Below are 15,880 nucleotides of genomic sequence, written 5' to 3' on the forward strand. Positions count from 1 at the left end.
TGGGGAGGCTGCGCATGAATGCTGGGTATTGAACTGCAGCAGCTGCAGGCAGACTTTGTGGTTAACCCTGTGAGACTTTCGCTGCTACAGCTGGCTTCAACTCTGTCACTGTGTCCGCGCAGCCACTCCTTCCCACCGCGCTGCTGCTGCTAAATATAATCACAGCCTTATCGGCCTCTGCATTTCACTCCACCCGCGAGCATCGCAGGACCAGTTAAAAGGCAAAGACTTCAAATTAAGTGATGCTTGTTACATACTAGGTTTAAAGTCTTAACTTTAAATGTTATATCCTTTAAAAATCTAACATGCAAAAGTGACCTGAGTTCAGCTCTGTTTATTCAGAAAGCATCAGTTCACACTGCAAATTCTGGAAGAGGACAAGAAACCATCTTTGCGTAAGGAACATCTTTGAGGCCTTCTCTCCAACAACGGTAGCAGGAAATCTGTTGCCATTACCTTGCAATCCAAAGCACTAAGATGGGCTATCCACTCGCACTTCCATCTCTGTAGTACCCAGCTCTACAATAGGACGCTTTTTTCCTAAAACTATCAGCGTAAACGGTACCCTGGGTTTCCACAATAAGACCAGAGTCCAGCAAGGTAATATAGCTAGGTAAATGAAAAACAAGTATTTTGCCTCTCAATTGCCATCAAAATTTTTGCAGTTTTACAAGCTTTTCTTATCTACATCTACTTTATTTTCAGCTGGCATTATGTTAGTTTCTCTTACTGCTCAACCTACCCTTTCCTATAGAAAAAAGGTAAAGAAAACAGAGCTGGAAGGGGAGACACATCATTCGCAAAAAATACAAGTCTGGTTTTACGTGAAAAGTTAAAAACTGTCTTTAGTTGTAAAAAACGTACCTTTTAAAAATGTTCTGTAATCAGGTTCAACTACCACATCTGTCCTAAGACAGAATTTTGAATTAGAGGTCTCATCTACTATCCCTAAATAGATTCACAATTGCTCCAGTGACTCTGAAGTAAATCCCTCATGGAAAAGAAAAAAACGGAACTGGTTTTAAGTTCTAATCAAAACAATTCACTTTAATGTAGTAAGTTGCATGCACTTATACATTCCAGTGCCACCCCTTACGTGTTAACTAGTTTCATTACACAGACATAGGCTCCTGCCAAGGCAGACTATTGGGCCAGTGCACTCCTAAACTAGATTTGCACTCAGACTGGTACTCATTTTCTCTCCCACTGTACACAAACTACACCTGAGCTGGCAGCATGTAAAAAAAAAAGCAAACTGAAAATCTTGCATTTCACCAATGTATTGGTATGCACATAAGGATTTATATTTTTGGTTACCTTGTGCATTTGCATCAGCATAAATCCACAGCCAGGTTAACTGAGAGAAAGATTTGTTTATCACTATAAAAGTGGCTTAAAATAAAGGTCCTACTGTTGTTCACCTGCAGTACCCAGAGGACATTCCATTGGGGTCATACTTTCTGATTTCTTGCATAGCTTTTCTTACAGGACAGGTTTTTTTCTTCCATAAGAGGAAGGCCTCAGTCCTAATGAGTACTTACTGGCCTTTTTGCCATTGCATGTGTGATCACCGTGTCCACAGCTTTATGGCCCTGCTGACACCAAAGCCCCCCAGACTGCTTCCTTCATCCCTGCAGTCCAGCTTTGCAGATAGTACTGTCTTTCCAGCACAAATATGCACTGGATATATGCAAGAGCAAGACACCAGAACATATATATCAGCTCAAAACACAAGGGCCTTTGGATGAGCTTCTCAAAACAATGAGGCATGTGGATATGAGTTAGCAGTGCCAGTCACCCCAATTTACTCCTAGAGCAGTTTTACAACAGAAGCAAGAAAAAAAACCCATGCAAACTCCAATGCAATCAAATCGCTTGCAAGCAGGCGTGCTATGCTCATGGTACAGCAGCCAGGAAAGCTCCCACTCTCCTCCATCACCCCAGCCCTGTGCTCCCCCCGACAGCGCTTTAGCCTGGAGCATACCTAAGGGCTACAGAACAAACTGGCCAAGAGGAGAGCAGCAACATGAAAGGCTTCAGTGCATCATTAGGCCACAATTTGTGCTAATCTCCCAAATTCTGCAGGAGAATGCAGGCATCTAGGAAGGAAGCTGCCTTTGAAGAGGAGAAGTCAGGGTTGGATTTAGACCACCTGTCATCCTTTTCCTTTACTTAATCCCTGCCCCAACCCTCAGCCTCCTTCTCTTTACAGTAGAAAAAAAGGAAAAAGTCCTCCTTCCCCAGAGCAGTGTAAGCAAACCTCCTGACAGTGAGCAGGATGGTTTTAATAAGCCTTGGCAAAGCATGTCCGTTTTTATTCACATATAAGGAGAAAAATTTTTAAAATAATTAGAGGGCAAGCAAGGAAGAACAAGAGAAAGAAGGACCAAGATGCATGCAAGTGGCCAAAAGGTGGACCATGGTGCAACTGTAAAATGTGCACATCTATCCATGCCAAAACCAGCCCATGATGCCCACCGCAAGAGCTGGAACTCCTGCCCAAGGTCTGCAAATCCCACCAGGCATTGCACAGTGGGGAGAAAGAAGGACAGAGAGGCAAAAATTTGCTGCAATGGCAGGGACTGGAGGTTCCCAGCTGCCTGGCAAATCAAATCACCTAAACCTCCACCTAGCCTCACCTCACTGATGCCTGGCAGGACTCCAGGCCAGGCCCACACCACCAAGCAAAGTTTAGCGCTTCACCATCAAGCACTACCAGATGGGTTGTGGATTTGTAGTGGATGTGGGTGGTCTTTTCTCTTTCTCTCCCTCTTCCCCTTCCTGATTTTGGCTTAGCTAGTGATGCTTCCCAGTCCAGAAGCAGCATTTTGTGCTTCAGGGGATCCTACCTTCCACATGGGAGGCAAAGCAGAGATCCTTACTGTTAGTGGGCTTAAAACTTCCCTTAGGATGTTCAGAGAGGTGAAGGGGTGTTTATCATTTTACCCTGGCCAAAATCTGCTTTGATTGATTGCCCTCCAGCAGCCTGAGCTCTCCTGCCTCCTCAGCTGAAGACATGACTCTCGTCCACCTCCTTCCCATCTCAGCTTCACCATGTTTCCTCCCCACTGCAGGGCACCAAATTCACCTCCCAGGCACCTCAGGCACAGCAAAGAAAACACTTGTAATCACGAGAATACTCTGCAGCTACTTGTGAATTTATTAGCAACCCAGTTTCCCCACTGGGCCTAAAAGCTATCAGCAGAGCAAGGGAAACAACCTAGGAGTGAAAAAGTGATTGTGGGACAACTGATTGGTACCGTCAGCTCTAGTTGTTAACATCCATCCGCTCCTGCCACTGAGTGCAGGACTAACTTGGTAACCCCTGGAAAAAAAAGCCCATTTTAAGATAATGCATCTTTAGCTCGCCTGTTCTACATGCCTTGGAAAAATCCCAAAGACTAGGATGAGGCTTTGTTATTTTAATATGGAGTTTTACACCATAAGGCTCTGGCCTTAACCATAACACAACAGAGCAGGAAAATGTCTTTAGTCAGAAAAACGGTTTCTGCCTCCTGATTAGCCCCACAGTTTCGTATTACTGCTATTCTTTAAGCTTAACCTATACTATAGTAGTGAGCATCCTTACCTGCTGGTAGAAACAGCAATATCAACTGTACCTCCGTAACTTACACCTGTGTAGTGATTAAAACTAATACAAGCAAAACACTAAGAACACCACCTGAAAGCTGGTGGAAATAGGTAATCAGCATTCCCCCAAGTCTTCCCTTTTCCTCAGGCCCAGGCTAATAGACTTTTGCCTACATATGATTTTTCAACATTGACTTGCCCCATGAAATCAATGGGGCAACTTGCACGAGTCAAGACAAGCACTTGCATTTCTGGGAACTTCAGTTGTGCGGTATCAGTGGACAACATTAAAAACAGGTACTATACTGCAAAAATATGTTTTTGGTCCACACCCCCCAAAAGGATGGGGAGGGGCATGCAAATTGGCATTGTACAAACAAATTGCTTTAATAGATGCACAGACACAGACATACATGTTCCATACAAAATTCCGCAACCTCGTTCTAACAGATGTGCATTATGCATAGCTTACAAAGACTGTTTCCAAACTTAAAATGTTGTTACCATTATTTATCAGGTTGCAAGTGTGTCTCTCTGATTTTAAAAATCAGTCTTCAACCACAACACTTTAAAAGAGCCTAAGCCTCATTACACAGGTTTCTCCCACAAACTTGGTCCATTGTATGATACCCGTATTCAAAGCTACATTTCTCTATAGATTTACCTACCATAAGAGCAATGAAGAGAGGATTAGCATTTGATTGAGCTGTGTCAAATCCTTGAAAACTTCAGCATTTCATATTTTATTGGGGGTGGGGATTATGCTTTCGGAAAAAGATTCCGGCCACCATAACATTTTAACCCTGTTTGACACTGCAATTCAGGAGAAATCCAGTTTTACTCTTCAGTCTGCTCTGTTTTGAGATTTCCCATACTTCGCACACTCCACACAAAAACAAGCTATAGGACTTTGAAACAGTCTAGACAAATTATGTTGCAAACATTTCCTTCTCCAAGTTCCAGGGAGAATACACTGGCTAATCACATGCAGGGACTATGCCTGAGAAGCAAGAAGCTTGTTTCCAGTCCTAAAAGGGGAAGAAGAAGTTGTTCAAAGCCACAGAACTGCAAGGTCTGTTTAAGCCTCTTTGTGGTAACAAGAAAAAACCCAAATCCACTAGTACAGCTCAACAGCATCTGCAGAGATACCAATATCTGCAGATACACACCCTTGCAACTGCTTTAGTTCTTTTCACACACATTTGCAGAAAGACTACCACAACCCACACTCAGAGCTCAGCTACTGAAGAGCGTTCAGTAGATAATACCAAACTGAGAAATCTTAACATAAACAGCCATAACTGTAAGCTTTTGAGGAAAGCATTGCATTTTTGTTGTGTAGGTGCCATGTACCTAGCACCATGCTGTGGCAGATAGTAGCCAGCTCTCCTAGACATCGCTGCAGGAGAGATAATGAGCAAATACAAGAAGCCAGAATCCCACTGAAATCAAATGTTGCTATTAAGACAAAACAGCCAAAGAAAAATCAACAAACCCTGATTTCAGTGAGCTTGGGATTTTATTGATTATTATTTTACCCACCTGACAAGGCCTTCCCCCCCCCCCCAAACTCAGCTTCTCATAGTAAAAGTAAGTAAAACATTATTTATCATGCTTTTATGAGACCAGAAGCGAGCCTGTTGCTTTAGCAAACATCACTGACTCAGAGACAGAGGGTTCCCAGTGGGTCTGAAACCCAAATTTGCATGGTTAGGCACCAGGTGTGTGTGGAGGATAGTTTGCATGGGGGTCCTGCAGCCAAGGCAGTTTGAGGTACCACAGCCAAGAGGAGGTAACGCCGGGCCCGGTGTAAATGGCAGAGCTGCTAGCAAGGCTCTGCCCATCCACTGCCACCAGGCAAAGCCACCTGCCCAGAGGGAGGAGCAGGACTAGCAGGGCTTTGCCCTACGTGGGTCCTCCTCTCCCTTTCAGCTCCACGGGAGGAGGCAAAGCAAACCGGAGGCTGTGCTGCAACAGCTGGATGGGCTCAGGCTCCCCAGCTGGCAACAGTGCCGAAAAGCTTCAGCACCTCTCCACCCGACATGCTTCACCTCAGCCCTCAAATGCAGGTCTCAAATTGGAAAGCATTTCACAAACACACAAGCAGCTTAAACACCACACATCATTGATGAGGTGGGGAAGCATTTTATTACCCCCCACATTATAATGGGAGAAACTGAGACTTGCCTAATTACAATCATTTTTGTTGTAATTAACCAATAATTGAGGAGATGAGAGATAAAGCTGGAGAGAGATCTCACAGCTGCCACCACCTCGGGTGACATTCAAATCTCAACATCATCACCCTTACCTGCCTCGAGCATCAAGCAGCAGCGGTGCGCCGCACCATGCTCTGCAGGCACACAGCCGCTCCTGGCCTGAGCCCAGCCAGCTCATTTAGATTTGGAAACTCATTGGTGACCATCCTATTTGCACTGTGTGCACATGCACATCTTGCTGCTGCACACCTGCAGCAGGTGTTTTCCATTTGAGAGGAGAAGAGGGTGCCCAAGGACCTTGCATAGTTGAGGCCCTTCAGGAAAGGGACTGATCAGGTTTTTTTATTAATTACTCATGCCTGGATGCTGCCAAAGCTCTTCACTAGAGCAAGGCTCCATCTCATAGTCTTACCCAGCATACGGATGAAAACACCTTGCTCCCAAAGAGCTTACAGCTGAAAGAGGGCAGCGCCAGGGGCGGCTGAGGAAAGCGATCCTAGTGCCGTGGGGACACGCTGGGGAGGGCCCGTGGCTTTTTATTACCCCAATCCCAAAGGAAGGACAGGATTTCAACTTGTGGACACAGGGAAGGGGATGTCTCAGTTTCAGCCGGGATAAAAGAACGGCTCAGTGACTTTCAACACCGCAGCCACGTCCCTCCTACCTTTTGGCTGCATTTAAAGGATTTTGGTTCTCATTAAGACAAGTATTTCCTGCCTTCTGTCCTCACCGCCTGTGCTGTGCTGCTCGGGGCTGATTTAAAGGGAGAGGTGAGCACTGTTGGACGTGAAATTTCATCGCTGCTCTGCTCCAAGCTGCATCGCCAGGACCTTCCCAGGCTGGTTCCCTGAGCGCTGCCCCCAGCAGCCCGGTGTCCCCCTCCGTCAGCCACCGGCACCGGCGGCAGTCGCCACACGTTTCCCCACTCATTGTCCCGCTGCCATTGTCCTGGTTTTATTTCTGCAGAATGGTCACAACAGCACTTTTCATCCTTGAAATGCACCACACAAATGGAGAACGCAAGTCAAACAAAAGCTACAACTGCTCTGTTTACTAGGAAAAAAAGATCAATAGGCTTAAATGAAAGGACAGGAAGCTGATGTTTTCACTGTAACTTGTTGGTAAAACAGTGAATGGTGCTATCGAAGCTGACAAAGGCTCTTTTTTTCTTTTTTGTTTTTTTTTCCCTGAATGAAGAATCCAATGGAGAGGGTTATCTTGTAGTTATCAAGAAGCTATGAAATGGGGAACATCAGGGAGTTTATTCAACTTTTTTGTTTGCTCTTTGAAAGAGAGTTAAACAGAAGCCTAGAAGTGCACACACACACACACACACAAAACCCAGCGAAAAACAACAAAAAAAAACCCAAAAAGCCATGAAACAAAAACCACATAGACGCAAAAAGACAACTTGATAGGGAAAAAAAAAAAAGATGGGATTGCAAATCTGACAGGTTTGCAGCCGTGTTTGGTCAGCATCTTTACTGCTGTCAGGCCCCGGGTGTGCAGAGCAGCCCAGCGGGTTGGCAAGGAGGAGCGTTGCCAACCTGGCAGGCGCCTGGGCGCAGGGAGCGCGGTCCTGGGCACCATGCTGCCCACCCCGGGCTCTCTGCTTGCTCTGCAGACAACAGGAAGGACTCTGCTTCACCTTCTTTCACAGATGGATTGCCATCCCTGGGGTGGGAAGGGGGAGCCAGGGTGCTGCCCCATCTCCTCCTCCCCTTCGTCACCCCTGCTCTCCTCACCCACAAGGCCCCTGCAATCTCAGCAGTCCTTTATTTGGCAGGGGCAGGGAGCAGGCTAACCTCTCGTTATGTCCCTTGTCCCCACAAGGCCATGCCAGAGCTGTGACATGCTGGTCCTTAGGCCCCTGTGTGAAGCGCTACACCTGGCATTTACATGATTAGGCCCTCATTCAGGTATGTTTGGAGCACTTTGGGATGGCATGCTTTACTCTAGTGACCTGGCATTTGTCTGGCACAATTAAAAGGGAGCTGCGCTGTGGCAGGAATATCACTGATTTAGCCTACGCATTAGCAAGGAGTGTCTCGTCCTTCTGCAGACACAGGTCCTCTTCTGTCTCTTCATTTTTTTTCCCAGGATAATGAACTAACAATATTTTACAGCTTATGGAAGTATGCTTACACCTCTGGATGTTTTAAAATGTAGTGACACTACTGACATCAGAAGAAATTCTGCTGTGGCCTTTAGTAGGGAGGGGCAAACCTATATACAAACGCCATTCCCCAGCAGTTTAGAATTATATGCATCTATCATATAGCCTACATGTATGCGTTTGGCTTGTGCATTAAATACAATACACCTGCATATTTGGGTATATCCTACATACTGCTTATATATTGCACGTACATTATCTATCATGTATGCATATATGTATAGAACTGCAACGCTGGTAAAAAAAAAATTAAAATGCTGTCATACAACTAAAGCCAAGTGTTTTAAAAACATGAGAAATTAAAATCTTTTGCTTTCCCAAGACTCATTCACAATGTCCTACATATAGAATTTCAGACTTCAGATTCAAAGTGAAGCTTAGCACAGGGGAAATTGTGATTTTCCTTGAAGGCTCAAAGGAAAATTCAGGATTTTATGAAAGACATGAGGTTACTTATTAGTAATGTTGCTCTTCAAAGAACTATAGAAACTGAGAGGACTGATGTCATGGGAAAGCCAAGTAATTGGTGAAAATGTTTTTAAAGGTTAACCCTTTCTTTTACTGCTTTTGGAAAACTATGAAGAGTCTTGATAAGCTTTCCTTCCTGTTTGCTTTGTGCCCAGAGTATGATTCCTTCGGCTTATCACTTTCAGTGAGCCTGTTTTCCTTCTTCAAGCTTTTCAGCCCTAGTTATGCATTGCTAAAAAGCTAGTGCCACAGCAGCCTATCCAGTAGCCTGGACACAGCAACACTCAACAGCCAGAGCCGTCCTCCTCACCGAACACATGTTGCCTGTTGCTGCACCACTAAGAGCTCGCTAGTTCCCGCTAACCTCCAGCAGGAAGTTACTTTCTCTAGCAGCCTTCCCTGTGGGCTTGGGGTCAGTTGTGTTTGTTCCAAGTGAGAGCTATTTTCATTGTTATGAAGCTAAACTGAACCAAAAAACACATTAAACTGTTTGGCCTGAACATGAGCATGCTTGAAAAGCAGTTTGGACGCAGATGATATTGCAACTACCCTTTTACTCCTTCACCCTCTGGTGATGGTCACTGCCCATTGCCATGCACGCACCTCTAGGGAGGGATGCAGCAGCAGGTTTGAGGCTTGCACACCCATCTCTGCCTCCCACTTTTGACCTCCAAAGAGCCAGAACAAAGGCACAAGCCTTCTGCTCCCTCAGGATCCATGGCATGTGTCTATGCACACAGTCAACCAGCCTCTTCCTGTTGGTTCTTCTAATAAGAATTGATGGACCAGTGCCTCAGTCTATCAGGGTGGCTTGTACCAGGAACAGAGAACATGTAAACACTGCCTCACTCCAAATAAAGCACATACAATCCTTGTATTTTGCTTTTTAATAAGTGTTGCTTCTGCAAGTCATTAATTTCTAATTGTGTAATTATTTGATGTGGTCCTGGCTATATACTGCTTGAGGTTTTTCACTAAGTAAAAAAACAAACCAAAATGATCTTCCGGATACAGTTTAGATGCATTTTGTGTCTATATACAGACACATTCCAAATTAGCTGTCCCTTAATATATCTGAATGTGGCTACTCCTTTCAGAACAAGGGTTTCACTTCATATTGACTTGGCTCAGCCGTAGTTATTACACTTTAAATGTATACTCTGCCTTAATCCAACAGAACTTCCAGCTTTCTTTCGGAGGCATAAGAGTTGAATTGATCTTTTATACAGGGGGACAAATTTAATTTTCCGGCTCTGATTTGGAAAAGAATGCCTATTCAAGACAGCACTTAAGCCTCACTGAAGTCAATGGAACCTAAACACATGTTTACAATTAACCATGTGCTTAAGTGGTGGTCTGAACTGGGTGAATAAATGTGAAGTCAGTGGGTCTGCTTGCATAAGAAAGAATTACCAGTCTGAGTGAGAATTACAGAATTTGGCTATAAGAGGCTGGAGGATTAGTAACAAATGTGTCATTCCTGCAAGTAATTATTTTACTTAAACCAAAGCCATAGCAGAGCTGTTTAGTGTATGCACTCAGATTAATTTGAGGGGCAGACTTAGAACATAATTATCAATCCAAGAACAACTGCAAATTTGTAATAATATACCAGAATCACCAACGGACTTTCAAATGAGATCTATAGAACCAAATATCCTGCTTGGATTTAATGAATTCCAGCCCATTTCAGAGCTAGGTTGTGACTTCACATGGAAAGCTGAGTAAGTAGCAGTGCAGGCCAGAAAAGCAATTGTGGCTCAAATCAAACCAAAAAGCATATGTAAGAGGTTCCAAACCCTTCCAAAATTATTTTTGTGGTAGCAGTTTATGAGAAGAATATGAGGAATCATCAACAGAGCTTAAAGGGTTTAAGTTCCCAACTCTCATTGACTGATAAGGGTCCTGGAGACTGTTAGACCTTTCTCTGGATGCTCTTAAGATAGCTTATCGGTGAGGATAAAGCCCTGTAACAGCCATATTTTATAAAAATTATGACTTGCAGGCAAGCTGGTCATATATCTCTCTTACCCTCCTTTCCAGGCTCACTCATATGGTGGACGGACAAGTTTATTTCAATATGAAGCGACACATGAATAGCCATTACTTCTACTTTTGATGAGGAAGTTTACACATTCCCATACTACATAAGACAGAAGGAAAGGGAATCATCCCCAGATGTCACTTCAGCTATTTAAAAACAACTAAAAGTTTAAGAATTAAGAGAAAGGACTCAGACCAAAATACCCTTTTAAGATCAGCACTCTTATTACGCTTTCAATCCATTACAGGAAGGTGACCCTCCAGACTGCTACAAACTGGACTGATACCACTTTTTCCATGCCAGAATCAAAAATTTCCAACAAGAGTTTCAAGAGCATGCAAGTAACTGCAACCCACCCTTTCCACCCCCCACCCCCCCCAAAAGCAGACAAAATAGCACACAGGTATCTGTCCTGGCTTCACCCCTTCTTTTCTCCTTTGCAAAAAAAGATACAAACACCCTCATGTTCAGAGCTGTATGTGGCTATTCTAAGGCTTTCCAGGTAATAACCTAACTCTGGACTCAGCAACAGCCCTGGAAGTTACTAATTAATTCACCACAGCTGCTCTGCCCTCTCCACAGTAACTAAATCTAGTAAATGTGTGGGTTGTTGGGCTAAGGAGAGCAGGGCTCTGGAGTATAAGGACAAATACATTTCCTCAAGTTTTCCTCTACCAAACTCAACATGCAATTCTCCAGGGAGTCAACATACACAAAAAAACCCCCATTCTTTCAGACATGTGCCAAGTACCTATGCACCTCAGGCACAGAACACACACAAGAACTGACAGCATTACTGCCACTGAGATGATTTACATACATCACAGCCCTGGTAGGGCTGCAGCTGTGTTAAGACATAACTGGTGCATCTCTAGCTTCCTGGGATAAACAAGCTCAGGCATTGCCTCTTTCCTGGGACCCTCCCCAACATGCTCTCAGCACAGGCAGTCTAGCTGCAACCCCTTTCCCAGAAATGGGGCTACCTAGCCCAGCTGCCTTAGGACCCCAGGACAAGTGCCAACCTTCCAGTTGCCTAAACAGACTTTTTTCCCCCAGAATTAAAACATTACATACACATTGGATCATAGCTTGCCTTATGAGGGACACAGGATGATTGAAGGAGGTAATACTCCTGACTTCTAGTAGATCAAGTTCAAGTTAGTCACCTATCTAACAACAGCAAAAGTACCATAAATATTTACCTGCTCTCATTTCTTCAACACTCTGAGACATTTCTACAGCTAATAGCAGTCATCTTCTGTGCTTGAGATGCTTTCCTTACCATAAAAAGGTCCAAGGTCACTCAGACTCCCACCTGGCCCAGATCCCCATAGTCACCACTCTCCTGTTCCCCAAAACAGCTCAGGAGAAATCACTCTTTTATATTACCTGGCACCCTGTTTCAGATGATCTACCCGATCAACCTCAATAGGCGATAGAAGTCCCAGGCACGTGATCTGTTGCTTAATTACCTCAAGTTCAGCCTTGCAAAATAGGTTAGTAGGCCACCCTGTTGCCCAGGCATGCTCCATTTGTGTGTATGATCCTCCAAATGCTGCTACCATTCTTGTGGCTACGTGCCAGGTACAGGAATTTCTCCTGCCCTTCTTTATGGAGTTTAGATCAACACAGAGGCAAAAAGCAAAGAGAGAAAGCAAGAAGTCCTGTACTTAAACCAGAATTTGTAGTCTGACATAGATACACCTGCAGCCTTCAATATCAAACTCCCCAAAGGCAATTCCCCAAATCTCCACAGCACATTTAGGACAGACTTAAGGAGAGTCTCCAAAAGGATGATCTAGATATAATGTGCCACATCGTTAGGTAGTCTGGGGAGTCATTGGCGAGTCTGAGGAAAATCTTTTCCCTGGGACTCCTTGCAGCCTGGAGACATCAGGATTTCATCCCAAATCGGCAGGGAGGGATGGATCCACTGCTCTGCCCTGTCAGCAGACGTCTTCCCCCGACTCAGGCTGGGAATTGCGCCTGGCGGGAGACACAGCCCTGATAGAGGTGAGCGAGCAGAGTTGGTCCCTGCCCTTCCCCACCACCTCTAGCCCAACCATGTGCTGTGACAAGCACCGCATCACTGCGCCAGGCCACAGTCAGAAAGGAGCATCCACTCCACAGCTTCTCGCTGGCTTCGGATGCAACAGATGCAGCTGGTCAGCAGGCTGATCAGCAGTGTTTGGCACATGGGCTCCCAAAGCTGGAGAGAAACCACAGTGCAGTGCTGGGAATATATGAGTTGTCAGCACCACAGCGGGAGAACGAGAGGCAGGGAGGAATGGAGGAAACTGAGCTGCCCAGGCCTGCTTGGTTAAACCTCTGCCTGCACACAACACCGGCCGGAGGACAAACAGATGTGGGCAAGGAGGCTGAGGCAGGATGGGCTGGATGGGGCGGCCAAGGACACATGGTGAATCAGTGACACAGTTGGGCACCTGAGGAAGGATTAATATGCCAGAAGCAACTGAAGCCTCCTGATTTTCAGTACCTTCTCCTAGCCCCCACACAAAACAGCCCCTGTGGCTGTAGAGTGAGTTGTCTCTCATCTTCTTCGTAAGAAAGGGCCCTGCTTTCCAAAAATCCAATATTTCCTCTCAGCAGACCCGGCACCTTCATGCACATATCGCCTTGCAAAACTTTCTGAGCCAGAGCAGCAGGCTCAGCATGTCCTGCTGCCACCAAAGCTGTCGCCGTTAGCTCTATCTGTCACCCCGTGCAAGCAGCAAAAAGTAGTAAGTTCACAAGCGGCACAGAGGGAAGTGAAGCAGGGCTGGAGCAGCAGAGCAAGGCACACTTGGAAAGCAGACCCCTGCTTTTGCGTGTGCTCGAGGTGCAATGTGGAGAGCTGGCTCCAGTGTGGTTTGGAAGCTGCAAAAAGCACGTGAACATCAAAGGGGGACGAGGCTGCCCAGAGTGGCTTCTTAAAACAATTATTCTTTCCTTTTCCTTTTTTTTTCTTTTTTTTTTTTTTTTGGAAGCGAACTTCATGACATATCACATGAAGTATTTTTCCTGCATCACCCACCTCCCAGCCAGCAAACCAGACGTGTGCTGCTTTGCACTGATGAGCGGCCTCACGTGCCCACACGTGCACAGCACATGGTCCCCACACCCGCTACGACTCCCCACGCCAAAACATTACTCCTGCGCAGTTCTGCACACGGATGCAAACCCACGCATGTGCTGGCAAAGCAACATGGTGCAAGCCTTCCAGTCAGGACACGAGAAAAGCTCTTTGCTGTTTTAAATACCTCCTAACCATCACGCAGGGGAGCCATTTGCACAGGCGGCGCTGGGCAGTGGGGGACCTGGCCAGGGGCCTGGGAGCTCATGCCGTGTGACTGCACAGGCTCCGGCTCTGTGCAAAAACCTTGCAGGCAGGCAGGTGACACGCGCGGCGCTGGTGGGCAGCCAGGCGAGCCGCGCTGGCGCAATTCATCGCGACTTTCCCCAGCCTTGCGTAACCACCAGCGCCGTGCAGGTCTATGCCGAGCGCCTGTGCACCAGCTATCTATAGACCAACAGCTGGTCAGGATCATTTTTCAGTCTGCCAAGGCAGGGGACAGGGCACAGAAGGGGCGGGCTGACTCCAGCTCGTGCAAGCTCACCGTCAAAAGTGCTGTGCAGGCTGCGGCCCCAGGAGCAGGAGGGAGCTCAGGGCAGCCAGAGGGCTCTGCCTGGCTGGCGCCCCAGGCGCCTTTCCTTATGGACAAAGTAGCCCATGGATGGTGTGCGCGGGGGGCACATTGGACCTACGGAAGCACAAGGAGGGTAATTTTACTGCAGTTAAGTCAGCAGCCTGCTTTTTCCTCTTCTGAATACAGACAACTAAGTCGGACATGCAAAGGAGGTTGTGCAAATTCCCAGAGAGGACTCCCAGTGTGGTCCGACACCTTCAGCGCACCCCTGGGTGAGATGTCTTTACACCTTCTGACCAGGAAGGCACCGCGTGGACTGGCTCGCTCTTTATTATTTCACTGTTATGCAAAAAAGTCAGATTTTAACTGTGTCACGGAGCTCTTCTGTACCTCAAATCTACCTGGACTCCTCCTGCTGGTGCCAAGTACCATCTCTCCCCTCTTAGCTGTCACGCTCAGCAAAGGCTGAGGAGCTGGTGCCGTGGCAGGGAGGTTACTGTTCCCTTCACAGCTCCACTACAGATGCTTGTGTATATCTTTGCAGAGGGAAGACTGCGGCACTAATGGAGGCTGGGCAGCACAGAGCAGGCAGATCGTCCATCAGCGTCAGAGCTGAGGAGCTCCTTGTCGCTGAATGTGGTGGGCATTGGGGGTTTGCACAGGTCCAAAAGGTGACCGGAGAAATTCACAGCACAGACACCCGTTGAGGGCTAATAACTACAAAGACATCAATCCTAGGTCAGGCATTCCTTGAGTCACAAATCACTGGAAGGGGGAAGAAAGCTGTGGACAGCCGTCATTATCTGCTTGCCACGTCCATCTGCTCCTTCCATATTAGCTGTGCAGAGACTGGACAGTGAGCTAGGATGACCACTGGTGTCAGTGGGGAAGGAGGAACTGGGGCCAGTATTTTCCTAGTCTCCTCTTGCTCCAGACAGGTGTCTTATTCCTTGGGGGTATGAGAAACCAGGGCAGCTTCATAGTCCTGCCAGGGACCCGGTGCTGCCAGCATAGGGCCGGGGAGAACACGCCTCTGGGCACACATTGCCGCTGAGCCACGCTGTGGGCTCCCCCAGCACAGCCAGGGATCTGGCTCAGTGCTTCCACTTGCTCGGCGCTCCCGGGAACTCACTGCCGCTAGCGGTGGGAATAACGTGGATGTGTAACATGAGCGACTGGCCCAGGTAACTTATTGAAGCTCTTTTGTGGCAGCTCAGGGCTTGTGAAGTCAGAAGAGAGAAAAGACACCGGATCACCAAGCTCAGGGCCTGGCTCAAACTTTGAAATAAGCCTCCATCCAAGAGAGAAAAGTAAAGGAAGTAAGGACACAACATGTTTTGTGTGTGTGTGTGTGTTCGTGTGTGTGTGTGTGTGTGTGTGATCCAAGCAACCTCAGTTCTGCTCCAAACCACCAGCGCCCAAAAGATCTTGCTGCCTGGCAGGATTAGGTACCTGTGGGGGCATCAAGATTCATACTGGCCATTGGGATATTTTGTGAAGCAGACTCAGCCCAACCCCGGGAACAGCCCTGGGCTGCCTGCACCGTCCCCCCACTGCTACCATGGTGGCTTGCAGTCTGAGCAGACAGTCCAGGCATTGAAAGGCCCATGGAGAATAGACTCGTTCCTCCCCGCCAGGTCACCGTCTCTCAAGTCACTGCCGAAGCACATTTAACGCTGCAGCATTTGGAAAGAGCCTGTGTGGTATGGATAGGCTGTGCTAGAGAAATCTGTTG

General features: G+C 46.8%; 1 long non-coding RNA gene across 1 annotated transcript in view; it reads right to left on the reverse strand.

Annotated features, from left to right (window-relative positions):
• LOC138065973 (uncharacterized) overlaps positions 1-11,864 on the reverse strand; it is a 182,261-nt gene extending 170,397 nt beyond the window's left edge. Inside the window, exon 1 of the long non-coding RNA XR_011139051.1 lies at positions 11,701-11,864. This is a non-coding gene — a long non-coding RNA (uncharacterized lncRNA). The remainder of the gene's footprint in view (positions 1-11,700) is intronic.
• Between the last annotated feature and the right edge of the window lie 4,016 nt (positions 11,865-15,880).

Source organism: Struthio camelus, chromosome 2, assembly GCF_040807025.1.
Source record: "Struthio camelus isolate bStrCam1 chromosome 2, bStrCam1.hap1, whole genome shotgun sequence".
Lineage (NCBI taxonomy): Eukaryota > Metazoa > Chordata > Aves > Struthioniformes > Struthionidae > Struthio > Struthio camelus.